This window comes from Hordeum vulgare, chromosome 4H (genome assembly GCF_904849725.1).
Source record: "Hordeum vulgare subsp. vulgare chromosome 4H, MorexV3_pseudomolecules_assembly, whole genome shotgun sequence".
NCBI classification, from domain to species: domain Eukaryota; kingdom Viridiplantae; phylum Streptophyta; class Magnoliopsida; order Poales; family Poaceae; genus Hordeum; species Hordeum vulgare.
This window is the reverse complement of record NC_058521.1, coordinates 599,009,054-599,023,699: the sequence shown is the minus strand read 5'-3', so window position 1 is coordinate 599,023,699 and position 14,646 is coordinate 599,009,054.

Genomic DNA, 14,646 nt, shown 5'->3' with positions numbered 1-14,646 from the left:
TCACAACTTTGGCCATATCACATCACATGTCAAACCCTGCAAAAACAAGTTAGACGTCCTGTAATTGTTGTTGCAAGTTTTACGTGGCTGATTTGGGTTTCCAGAAAGAACGCCTTCTTACCTACGTGACAGCCACAACGATGATATGCCAAAGCTATTTACCCTTCATAAGGACCCTTTTCATCAAATCCAATCCGACTAGAGTAGGAGAGACAGACACCCGCTAGCCACCTTTATGCATGGTGTGCATGTCTGTCGGTGGAACCAGTCTCGCGTAAGCGTACGTGTAAGGTCAGTACGGGCCGCTTCATCCCACAATACCGCCGGAAAAGAATAAGACTAGTAGCGGCAAGCAATTGACAAATCATCGCCCACAACCTTTTGTGTTCTACTCGTGCATAGAATCTACGCATAGAAAACCTCGCTCGGATGCCATTGTTGGGTAAAGTAGCATAAATTCAAAAAAATTCCTACGCATATTCAGATCTTCCTATGGAGAGACCAGCAACGAGAGAGGGGTGAGTGCATCTTCATACCTTTGAAGATCGCTAAGCGGAAGCGTTTCTAGAACGCGGTTGATGGAGTTGTACTCGCGGCGATTCTGATTGCGGCGTGATACCGATCTAGTGCCGAACTACGGCACCTCCGCGTTCAACACACGTGCAGCCCGGTGACGTCTCCCACACCTTGATCCAGCAAGGAGGAGGGAGAGGTTCGGGAAGATCTCCGGCAGCACGACGGCGTGGTGTCGATGGAGAGACGAGTTCTCCCGGTAGGGCTTCGCCAAGCACCGACAGAGAGGAGGGGAAAGAAGAGCAGGGCTGCGCCGAGGGAGAGGGAAAATTGTGTCTCCAAAAGCCCAAAAGTGCCCACTATATATAGGAGGAGGGAGGGGGGTGCCACCCCTCGGGTTCCCGCCCTAGGTGGTGCGGCAGCCCCCAGATGGGAGGTGCGGCGGTCAGGGCAAGGGGGAAGGGTGGCGCACCCCTAGGCCTAGGGTTTCCCCCTTTCCCCACCTCCTGCGCCTTGGGCTGAGTGTGGGAGGCGCACCAGCCCACCTAGGGCTGGTTCCCTCCCGCATTTGGCCCATCCAGCCTCCCGGGGTCATTGCCCCCTTCCGGTGGACCCCCGGGGCCACCTCCGGTGGTCCCGGTGGTCCCGGTACGTTACCGGTGACGCCCGAAACACTTCCGGTGTCTGAAACCATCCGTCCTATATATCAATCTTTACCTTCGGACCATCCCGGAGCTCCTCGTGATGTCCGGGATCTCATCCCGGACTCTGAACAACTTTCGATAACCTCGTATAATAATTCCCTATAACCCTAGCGTCATCAAACCTTAAGTGTGTAGACCCTACGGGTTCGGGAGACAGGCAGACATGACCGAGACACCTCTCCGGACAATAACCATCAGCGGGGTCTTGATACCCATGGTGGCTCCCACTTGTTCCACGATGATCTCATCGGATGAACCACGATGTCAAGGATTCAATCAATCCCGTATACAGTTCCCTTTGTCTGTCGGTATAGTACTTGCCCGAGATTCGATCGTCGGTATACCTATACCTTGTTCAATATCGTTACCGGTAAGTCTCTTTACTCGTTCCGTAGCATGTCATCGTGTGACTAACTCCTTTAGTCACATTGAGCTCATGATGATGTTCTACCGAGTGGGCCCAGAGATACCTCTCCGTCACACGGAGTGACAAATCCCGATCTCGATTCGTACCAACCCAACATACACTTTCAGAGGTACCCGTAGTGCACCTTTATAGTCACCCAGTTACATTGTGACGTTTGATACACCCAAAGCACTCCTACGGTATCCGGGAGTTGCACAATCTCACGGTCGAAGGATAAGACACTTGACATTAGAAAAGCTTTAGCATACGAACAATACGATCTAGTGCTACGCTTAGGATTGGGTCTTGTCCATCACATCATTCTCCCAATGATGTGATCCCGTTATCAATGACATCTAATGCCCATGACCAGGAAACCATGATCATCTATTGACTAACGAGCTAGCCAACTAGAGGCTTCCTAGGGACACATTGTGATCTATTTAGTCACACATGTATTACTGTTTCCTGTTAATACAATTATAGCATGAACAATAGACGATTATCATGAACAAGGAAATGTGATAATAACCATTTTATTATTGCCTCTAGGGCATATTTCCAACAGTCTCCCACTTGCACTAGAGTCAATAATCTAGTTACATTGTGATGTATCGAACACCCATAGCATTATGGTGTTGATCATGTTTTGCTCGTGGAAGAGGTTTAGTCAACGGGTGTGCAACATTCAGATCCGTGTGTACTTTACAAATCTCTATTACTCCACTCTGGACATGGTTCTGGATGGAGTTGTAGCGGCGTTTGATGTGCTTCGTCTTCCGGTGAAACCTGGGCTCCTTGGCTATGGCAATGGCCCCAGTGTTATCACAGAAGAGTGTCATTGGACCCGACGCGCTTGGAACCACTCCAAGATCGGTGATGAGCTCCTTCATCCAAATTCCTTCATGAGCCGCTTCTGAAGCAGCTATGTACTCTGCTTCACATGTAGATGCTGCCACGACTTCTTGCTTGTTGCTGCACCAGCTCACTGCCCCACCATTGAAAACATATACGTATCCGGTCTGTGACTTAGAGTCATCCGGATCTGTGTCGAAGCTAGCGTCGACGTAACCCTTTACGACGAGCTCTTCGTCACCTCCATAAACGAGAAAAATTTCCTTAGTCCGTTTCAGGTACTTAAGGATGTTCTTGACCGCTGTCCAGTGTTTCATACCGGGATCACTTTGGTACCTCCCTACCAAACTTATGGCAAGGTTTATATCAGGTCTGGTACACAGCATGGCATACATAAGAGAGCCTACGGCTGAAGCGTAGGGGACAGAACTCATCTTCTCTCTATTTGCTGCCGTGGTCGGCGACATAGTCTTACTCAATCTCATACCTTGCAAAAATGGCAAGAACCCTTTGTTTGAGTTTTCCATATTGAACTTCTTCAATATCTTGTCAAGGTATGTACTTTGCGAAAGACCTATGAGGCGTCTCGATCTATCTCTATAGATCTCGATGCCTAATATGTATGCAGATTCTCCAAGGTCCTTCATTGAAAAACTCTTGTTCAAATAGGCCTTTATGCTCTCCAACATCTCTATATTATTCCCCATCAATAATATGTCATCCACATACACCATGACGAAAGCTACAGAGCTCCCACTCACTTTCTTGTACAGACAGGCTTCTCCGTAAACCTGTATGAACCCAAACGCTTTAATCACATCATTAAAGCGAATGTTCCAACTCCGAGATGCTTGCACCAGCCCATAGATGGAGCGCTGGAGCTTGCACACTTTGTTAGCACCCTTAGGGTTGACAAAACCTTATGGTTGCATCATATACAACTCTTCCTTAAGGTTCCCGTTAAGGAACGCTGTTTTGACGTCCATTTGCCAAATTTCATAATCATAAAAGGCGGTAACTGCTAACATGATTCGGACTGATTTCAGCTTCGCTACGGGAGAGAAAGTCTCTTCGTAGTCAATTCCTTGAATTTGTCAAAAACCCTTTGCGACAAGTCGAGCTTTATAAAGGGTTACATTACCGTTCGCATCAGTCTTCTTCTTGAAGATCCATTTATTTTCTATGGCTCGCCGGTCATCGGGCAAGTCCACCAAAGTCCATACTTTGTTCTCATACATGGATCCTATCTCGGATTTCATAGCTTCAAGCCATTTGTTGGAATCCGGGCCCGCCATCGCTTCTTCATAGTTCGAAGGTTCACCGTTGTCTAACAACATGATTTCCATTACAAGGTTGTCGTACCACTCTGGTGCGGAGCGTACCCTTGTGAACCTTCGCGGCTCAGTAGTAACATGATCTGAAGCTTCATGATCATTATCATTAACTTCCTCTTCAGTTGGTGTAGGCGCCACAGGAACAACTTCCCGTGCTGCGCTACTATCCTGTTCGAGAGGGGGTGTAATTACCTCATCAAGTTCTACCTTCCTCCCACTTACTTCTTTCGAGAGAAACTCTTTCTCTAGAAAGGATCCGTTCTTGGCAACAAAGGTTTTACCTTCGGATCTAAGATATAAGGTATACCCAATAGTTTCCTTAGGGTATCCTATGAATACACATTTCTCCGCTTTGGGTTCGAGCTTTTCTGGTTGAAGTTTCTTCACATAAGCATCGCAGCCCCAAACTTTAAGAAACAACAACTTAGGTTTCTTGCCAAACCATAGTTCATACGGTGTCGTCTCAACGGATTTAGACGGTGCCCTATTTAAAGTGAATGCTGCGGTTTCTAATGCGTATCCCCAAAATGATAGCGGTAAGTCGGTGAGAGACATCATAGATCGTACCATATCTAATAAAGTGTGATTACGATGTTCAGACACTCCGTTGAGTTGCGGTGTGCCAGGCGGCGTCAGTTGTGAAACGATTCCACACTTCCTTAGGTGTGTGCCAAACTCGTGACTCAAATATTCTCCTCCACGATCAGATCGTAGACATTTTATTTTTCTGTCACGTTGATTCTCAACCTCACTCTGAAATTCCTTGAACTTTTCAAACGTCTCAGATTTGTGCTTCATCAAGTAGATATGCCCATACCTACTCAAATCATCAGTGAGAGTGAGAAATAACGATAGCCACCGCGAGCTTCAACGTTCATTGGACCACACACATCAGTATGTATTATTTCCAATAAGTCGGTTGCTCTCTCCATTATTCCTGAGAATGGAGTCTTAGTCATCTTGCCCTTGAGGCACGGTTCGCATGTGTCAAATGATTCAAAATCAAGAGACTCTAATAGTCCATCAGTATGGAGCTTCTTCATGCGCTTAACGCCGATATGACCAAGGCGGCAGTGCCACAAGTATGTATGACTATCATTATCAACTTTACATCTTTTGGCAATCACACTATGAATATGCGTAACATCACGATCGAGATTCATCAGGAATAAATCATTCACCAGCGGAGCATGACCATAAAACATATCACTCATATAAATAGAACAACAATTATTCTCTGACTTAAATGAGTAGCCGTCTTGCATTAAGCAAGACCCTGATACAATATTCATGCTCAAAGCTGGTACTAAATAACAATTATTAAGGTTTAAAACTAATCCCGACGGTAGATGTAGAGGTAGCGTGCCGACGGCGATCACATTGATCTTGGAGCCATTCCCGACGTGCATCGTCACCTCGTCCTTGGCCAGTTTCCGCTTATTCCGCAGTTTCTGGTTTGAGTTGCAAATGTGAGCAACAACACCGGTATCAAATACCCAGGAGCTACTACGAGCGCTGGTAAGGTACACATCAATAACATGTATATCACATATACCTTTAACGTTGCCGGCCTTCTTGTCCGCTAAGTATTTGGGGCAGTTCGGTTTCCAGTGACCCTTTCCCTTGCAGTAGAAGCACTCAGTCTCAGGCTTGGGTCCATTCTTTTTCTTCTACCTGGCATCTGGCTTACCGGGCGTGGTAACGGCTTGCCGTCTTTCTTGAAGTTCTTCTTACCCTTGCCCTTCTTGAAACAAGTGGTCTTGTTGACCATCGACACTTGATGCTCTTTCTTGATTTCTACTTCTGAAGACTTGAGCATCGAGTACAACTCGGGAATGGTATTCTCCATCCCTTGCATGTTGTAGTTCAACACAAAACCTTTGTAGCTTGGTGGGAGAGACTGGAGGATTCTGTCAATTATAGCATCATCCGGAAGTTCGACTCCAAGTGAAGTCAGACGACCGTGTAACCCAGACATTTTGAGTATGTGCTCACTGACAGAACTGTTCTCCTCCATCTTACAGCTAAAGAACTTGTCGGAGACTTCATATCTCTCGACACGGGCATGAGCTTGAAAAACTAGCTTTAGCTCTTGGAACATCTCATATGCACCGTGTTGCTCAAAACGCCTTTGGAGCCCCGTTTCTAAACTGTATAGCATGCCACATCTAACCAGAGAGTAGTCATCACTCCGTGTTTGCCAGACGTTCAGAATGTCCTGTGCTGCTGCGGGGGCGGGAGGGTCACCTAGCGGCGCATCAAGGACATAAGCCTTTTTGGCTGCTTCAAGGATGAGCTTCAAGTTGCGAACCCAGTCCGCATAGTTGCTACCATCATCTTTCAGCTTGTTTTTCTGTAGGAATGCATTGAAATTGAGGTTGACGTTGGCCATCTACAATATTTATAAAGACAACTTTTAGACTAAGTTCATGACAATTAAGTTCATTTAATCAAATTAAGTATGAACTCCCACTTAAATCGACATCCCTCTAGTCATCTAAGTGATACATGATCCATGTTGACTAACCCGTGTCCGACAATCACGTGAGACGAAATAGTCACCATGGTGACCAACTTCATGCTGATCGTATTCAACCATACGACTCATGTTCGACCTTTCGGTCTCTTGTATTCGAGGTCATGTCTGTACATTCTAATCTCGTCGAGTCAACCTAGGTGTTTCGCGTGTGTAAATCTGGCTTACACCCGTTGTATGCGAACGTTAGAATCTATCACACCCGATCATCACGTGGTGCTTTGGGACAACGATCCTTCGCAACAGTGCACACTTAGGGGAATATGTTCTCAAAATTTTAAGAGGGATCATCTTATTATGCCACCGTCGTAATAAGCAATAAGATGTAAAACATGATAAACATCACAATGCAATCATATAGTGACATGATATGGCCATTATCATCTTTGCTCTTTCGATCTCCATCTTCAGGCATCGCATGATCATCATCGTCACGGGTGTGACACCATGATCTCCATCATCATGATCTCTATCATCGTGTCTCCGTGAAGTCGTCACGCCAACTACTACTATCACTACTACTATAGGAATCTTGTGGAACGTCGGTCTCGGGCTGTCACACTTGTATTCGAGGTCATGTTTGTACATGCTAAGCTCATCGAGTCAACCTAGGTGTTTCGCGTGTGTAAATCTGGCTTACACCCGTTGTATGCGAACGTTAGAATCTATCACACCCGATCATCACGTAGTGCTTCGAGATAACGATCCTTCGCAACGTTGCACACTTAGGGGAATACGTTCTCAAAATTTTAAGAGGGATCATCTTATTCTGCTACCATCGTTCTAAGCAATAAGATGTAAAACATGATAAACATCACAATGCAATCATATAGTGACATGATATAGCCATTATCATCTTTGCTCTTTCGATCTCCATCTTCAGGCATCGCATGATCATCATCGTCACCGGCGTGACACCATGATCTCCATCATCGTGTCTCCGTGAAGTCGTCACGCCAACTACTACTATCACTTCTACTATAGCTAACCGTTAGCAATGAAGTAAAAGTAGTAAGCACGTGGCGTTGCATCTCATACAATAAAGTAAGACAACTCCTATGGCTCCTGCCGGTTGTCATACTCATCGACATGCAAGTTGTGAAACCTATTACAATAACATGATCATCTCATACATCATACATGCAACATCACAACTTTGGCCATATCACATCACATGTCAAACCCTGCAAAAACAAGTTAAACGTCCTCTAATTGTTGTTGCAAGTTTTACGTGGCTGATTTGGGTTTCTAGCAAGAACGCCTTCTTACCTACGTGACAGCCACAACGATGATATGCCAAAGCTATTTACTTTTCATAAGGACCCTTTTCATCAAATCCAATCCGACTAGAGTAGGAGAGACAGACACCCGCTAGCCACCTTTATGCACGGTGTGCATGTATGTCGGTGGAACCAGTCCCACAATACCGCCGGAAAAGAATAAGACTAGTAGCGGCAAGCAATTCACAAATCATCGCCCACAACCTTTTGTGTTCTACTCGTGCATAGAATCTACGCATAGAAAACCTGGCTCGGATGCCACTGTTGGGTAACGTAGCATAAATTCAAAAAAATTCCTACGCATATTCAGATCTTCCTATGGAGAGACCATCAACGAGAGAGGGGTGAGTGCATCTTCATACCTTTGAAGATCGCTAAGAGGAAGCGTTGCTAGAATGCGGTTGATGGAGTCGTACTCGCGGCGATTCAGATCGTGGTGTGATTCCGATCTAGTGCCGAACTACAGCACCTCCGCGTTCAACACACGTGCAGCCCGGTGACGTCTCCCGCACCTTGATCCAGCAAGGAGGAGGGAGAGGTTGGGGAAGATCTCCGGCAGCACGACGGCGTGGTGTCGATGGAGAGACGAGGTCTCCCGGCAGGGCTTCGCCAAGCACCGGCAGAGAGGAGGAGAAAGAAGAGCAGGGCTGCGCCGAGGGAGAGGGAAAACTGTGTCTCCAAAATCCCAAAAGTGCCCACTATATATAGGAGGAAGGGAGGGGGTGCCACCCCTAGGGTTCCCACCCTAGTTGGTGCGGCAGCCCCCCCCCCCCCAGATGGGAGATGCGGCGGCCAGGGCAAGGGGGAAGTGTGGTGCACCCCTATGTGGGCCTTAGGCCCACTAGCCCCTAGGGTTTCCCCCTTTCCCCACGTCCTGCGCCTTGGGCTGAGTGTGGGGGGCACACCAAGCCACCTAGGGGCTGGTTCCCTCCCGCACTTGGCCCATCTAGCCTCCTGGGGTCGTTGCCCCCTTCCGGTGGACCCCCAGGGCCACCTCCGGTGGTCCCGATGGTCCCGGTACGTTACCGGTGACGCCCGAAACACTTCCGGTGTCCGAAACCATCCGTCCTATATATCAAACTTTACCTCCGGACCATCCCGGAGCTCCTCGTGATGTCCAGGATCTCATCCGGGACTCCAAACAACTTTCGATAACCTCGTATAACAATTCCCTATAATGCTAGCGTCATCGAACCTTGAGTGTGTAGACCCTACGGGTTCGGGAGACACGCAGACATGACCGAGACACGTCTCCGGCCAATAACCATCAGCGGGGTCTGGATCCCATGGTGGCTCCCACTTGCTCCACGATGATCTCATCGGATGAATCACGATGTCAAGGATTCGATCAATCCTGTATACAATTCCCTTTGTCTGTCGGTATAGAACTTGCCCGAGATTCGATCGTCGGTATACCTATACCTTGTTCAATCTCATTACCGGTAAGTCTTTTTACTCGTTCCGTAGCACTTCATCATGTGACTAACTCCTTTAGTCACATTGAGCTCATGATGATGTCTACCGAGTGGGCCCAGAGATACCTCTCCGTCACACGGAGTGACAAATCCCGATCTCGATTCGTACCAACCCAACATACACTTTCAGAGGTACCCGTAGTGCACCTTTATAGTCACCTAGTTACGTTGTGACGTTTGATACATCCAAAGCACTCCTACGGTATCTGGGAGTTGCACAATCTCACGGTCGAAGGAAAAGACACTTGACATTAGAAAAGCTTAGCATACGAACAATACGATCTAGTGCTACGCTTAGGATTGGGTCTTCTCCATCACATCATTATCCCAATGATGTGATCCCGTTATCAATGACATCCAATGCCCATGACCAGGAAACCATGATCATCTATTGACTAACGAGCTAGCCAACTAGAGGCTTGCTTGGGACACATTGTGATCTATTTATTCACACATGTATTACTGTTTCTTGTTAATACAATTATAGCATGAACAATAGACGATTATCATGAACAAGGAAATATGATAATAACCATTTTATTATTGCCTCTAGGGCATATTTCCAATAAGTGCAAGCATCCTCAAAGAAATCGTGCATTTCTACTTAGCAGAGAATGAATGTTGGGTGCGACAATTCTCTTTGAGCTTGAAGTAGTCATCGTGAGCCTCCACTTTCTCCACAATGAGCAAATACAATGAGTTTCACATGTGAAAATGACGACAAAACCATGGATCATCCAAAAAAGTTGGGTACGAAGCAAAGTGCAGTAGCGTTCTCCAAAAACCCCATCCCAGTTGTTCACTCTTCTTTCTTCAATTGCGCCCTTGAAGTTGTGAATATGATCCACCTGCCGGCCCATTTCCTCTTACATGCTCATGAGCATGAGCATATCCACTTCTTTGTCCGAATTCGACGAATCGAAGAACTCTTCTTGAATCATTTGATCAAGCTTTGTTGGTCCATACTCCTCGTCCAATGAAGCATCATAATTCATCGTTGTCCCTAAAAAGTAACAAGAAATCGTGTCCTACAATATGTCAAACACTAAGAACACAAGGGGCAACCTGAGAGTTGTCAAACGTACCGCGATGGCGCCCGGGCGGGCGATGACGTCCCCGACAACGAGGACGGGAGAGAGGAGTGTTGTGACGGTGTTGGCGGCGTAGAGGTTAAGAAGGGCCGGGGAGCACGCGCAGTGGCAGAGCTGCGAGACGGACGTTGCTGAGGGGGAAGAAGAGAGGAAAGAACAAATTGATCTGGTAGGTCGAGCGGTGGATTTGATATAGTTTGAGGTGGCGTAGGCCTATCGGGCGGATGCATCCGGATGCCTTCATATTCGTCCTATATTTAGGCCGGATATAAGAAGTTCCAGTCGGTCCGAATGTTTGATATCCGTTTGAGAAAACTGTCTAGATCGTTTTTTTTATAACCGCTCAGTGATTGAACCGTCTGTCAAAATGCTTGAAACGGGTTTCAGTCGCCCCGTTGTAGATGCTCTTGGAGTGGGAAAGATCACTTGCCAAGCTACGCGCTACTACCGTAAACTTGTATGAATATCATTTCTGGAAGGAAAGAATAAAGATTCAAGACACCGGCGACGATAATGGCAAGGCTATTTGACAACGTGATTCGACTTTTTTTTGAGGTAGATAGCCCAACCAGATTCGAGGTAACTTTAGCCACCACCACATATCTCCTGTCGAATTCACAGCCTTGTGGGGAAATCATCCGGGTTGCCAGCCGTCTGATCTATTTTATCTTAGCCTTTCGAAAAAAAATCAACGCACACACCCCATCCCCCTCCCCGCATCGCATCGGCCGTCCCCCGCGTCAATCCCCGTCTGCGCCGCTACTGTAGTCGTCGGCAAAGCACTGGAGCCACCACCGGCCTTGACATCGCAGCATCGGGAGCTGCCAACAAGAGCTCCATTGAAGCACCAGGGTGCTACACTGCAGCTTATAGCACGCTGTTGAGCGCTGCCACATAGCATGAGGAGCTGTTGACGAGAGCTCCATTGAAGCACCAGGCTACTGCATTACAACTTCGAGAGCGCCGGCGAGCTCCATTGAAGCACCGAGCGTTGCAACTTCTATAGTTCTTGGCACATCGGGAGCCACCGACGAGAGCTTCATTGCAGCACCCTTGCCGGCAAGCTCAACGGGGGCGCGGCGCCGCTTGTGCTTTATTGAGAGCACCGACGAGATCCATTGAAGCACTGAGAGCTGCATTGAAGCTTCATCATCCGGCGTGAGGAGCTGCAGGAAAAAGGATCTCGCTAGGTAGAAAAAAGGTAAGTACGGCTCGCCTAGCGCTAAAGGATAAGGCAGGTGTGTGTGGCCCCACGAAGACGTGTGGCACGCGAGCGAGCCGGATGATTTCCTCCGAAATTCATCCGGTTGATTTCAAACGTTTTTTATTTGTTTTAATACTTCGACCCGAGTTTTGTTACAAAGACAGTGGACCTTGATCCACGGACATAATCATTCTTTGGGATGATAAAATAAAATCGGCCTAATAACTACTCCCTCCGTTTCTAAATATAAGTCTTTTAAAACATTTCACTAAAAGTCTACATACGAAGCAAAATGAGTGAATCTACACTCTAAAGTATGTCTATATACATCCGTATGTAGTCCATTAATGAAACCTCTTTAAAGAGGTATATTTAGTGGTGTTTCTTTCACACGGGCTAGACTTTTTTTAGTCACGGGGACTAAATAAAAAAGTCCCTTCAATAGAGTCTGTTTGTAGTCCCTTAAGAAAAAGTCTCTCATGTTTCTTTACCTATGGACTAAAAGGGACTTTTTAGTCTAGTCCCTGGTAAAAAAACACCACCTTAGAGCATGGTTAATAGTATAGTCAACTGCTGGCTATAAGTCATCTTGTAGTCCATCTTATAGCTAGCTTATACAATAGTTAGATGTAAAAGAGTACTATTTTTATCATATATGGTCCACCTTTTATTCTCACAAAGCATCTAGGAGCACGTGCTAGAGCTAGCTCTTCACGAAGAGCCCGCTTCCCTTCTCTCTTCTTCTCTCTCATTTAACTCAGCAAAAATATAATATTTTAATTCTTACAGCCTGCTGACACCTTATTATACTTGATCTTAGGAACGGAGGGAGTACTCGAGAAGAACGACGAGAACGATGCATAGGAACCAAAGCAAGACGACAAGGGGTGCAGTACTTGTGTTCCCACCAAGCACAGCTTTTCTTGCACCGATCGAGGAAGGTGCCATGTCCCATCACACACGCTATGCTTTCGTCGTCTAATTATAATTATAATTATAATTGTTAATTAAGCCCCTCGATCGCACTCTGGCTACATAGTTAGAGCGCGACACACACTTACACCACAGTGATTATAATAGCCTTTTTCTGTGTAGCGGCATCATCGGATGGATGCATGATTGCTGGCTCGATCTTTGTGTGGAATGAATTTCGTGGAGCAGAACGGAACAGAGCACCATGTAAACGTGTCTCCGTGTCGGTGACACTCAGGACCGCTTGCTTGCTAGTAATACCTTGTTTTTACCTTATCTTATTAATACCCCTGCCATGCAAGCGGGACGATTAAAGCACGCTACTCCTGCTGCTAGCGTTAGTGAAATCATTAGATTAGCTTAGCTTAGCTTAGTTCCAAGGTAAAAGAAAAACACAGTAGAGTAGTTAGTTCGAACATGCATGATTGCTGTACGGCCGTGTGCGGTGTACGTTATGCTGATTAAGTACTGGAAACAGGCTCTCACCACACACGGAAGTACACGGCAGGACATAGAAGGTAGCGAGAAAACTTTCTTAAGGTTCTGGAATAATCGGATAGCGTAGACACACGCAATCATGCTGCCGAAAATTAACATAGGTAGAGATTTTTGGTGACCTAGCTTCAGGGAAACTCGGTATTCAAAAAAACCTATTTGGGAATTATAAAATCCATCCAAAACATATATGTGTTCCGTACGAACGTGTGAAATTTTGTTTAGAAATGTTACTAGCAAAAGGGTCCGTGCATTACAACGGGAGAAAGGAATACCATTCATTTTTAATTTATAAAAATGGTCTATAATTTAGATATTTGTACCTACGACCCAAATAAAGATGATGTTAGACTACAAAAATGCAGTTCAAGATTCCACATGTCTTTTATTTAAACACGGCTTGTATGTTGATTTAATACATACAAAGAAGCGGTCAAGTGATCCTCAATTTCGTCTCCAATCCTTATTTTGTTGAGATGTTCATTCACAATCCGGATCAGTACCGGTATGAAAGAAAGACGGATAATACATTATTGATTAAGATTGCATCCTATATAGTAATTTGTAAATGTTTAACAGGTAAAATAACATCATATTCAGATTTTACATATTTTTCTAATCAAAATCCATATATAACATCTTAAATGTTGAGTTACGTTTTTAAAATATATGAGTATTTAAAATAATATTTGATATGTACTATGGATTTATGTTAACGACATCAAGTTTTTTTTTATAAAATAACATGACGGACTAAGAACACCTATTTCTTTTATTAGTAGGTATATATATGATTTGTAGGCTATACAGAAAAACAAAAATCTGGCCCAAAAGCAAAAATAAAAATAAATCTGGCCCAAGATTTTGTTTAAAAATACGTATGTCTTTTTTTTCTGTATGTAACGTGTGGAAGTACAATGCTGTGAAATGTTGCACATATGTACTATACATGTGTATGCGTGTAAAAAGTCATTTTTCTTTTGCGCTGTAGCAAATTGAATTTTGAAAATGATCTCCATGTAGCTCGAGCTGCCTTGGCATTTTCCATGCACAGCACGGCGTATAACACTTAAGCTCCACGACAACGTCCTCGGAACAGGAAACGACACTTAGCTTCGCTCCTGCTGATTTGAGATGGGCAAGGGTGTTTATCCACACGAAGAGAGAAAACACGACATCGTCCTCAAGAGGAGAGAGGCACCAATGGTACTAGAGTAGATCTGGATGTCGCTACTGCCAAGACAAATAGCGAGCCCAAGCCACTACACTCATCTGCTCACATGAGTAAGAGGCATAGACGACGCCATCGACATGGTGTGTGTGAGAAAGCCACCGATGTGGACCACCATCCGAGACCGCCACCCCGACATGCAAGGCCAGAGACACCGACATCCGCTCACTCAACGACACATCAACCCTAGGGGGGAGAGCAGAGGCACTCAATCCACTCCTAGCCTCACGTCATCCACTGAGCCTGGTTATCACCTTTTTGCCTCTTGTTTTGTTTCCAAACTGTTGTAGATGCACTTATGCCTTTTCTATCTCATTTGCTTCTTAACATGTCAATTTGTGTAATCATATATACATTAAAGCAAATCCATAGTTATGTAGTGGGTTTAAATCGACGGTTATGTATTAGGTTTAAATTGGTTTGGGTGGAAAAAATAATGAGATTGGTTTTGGTTGGGCTAAAAATGACATTAAATGGGTATGGTTCAAGTATGATTTTGAGAGATAAATGAACGGGTATGATTCAAGTATGAAACCATTGTCAGGTTTAC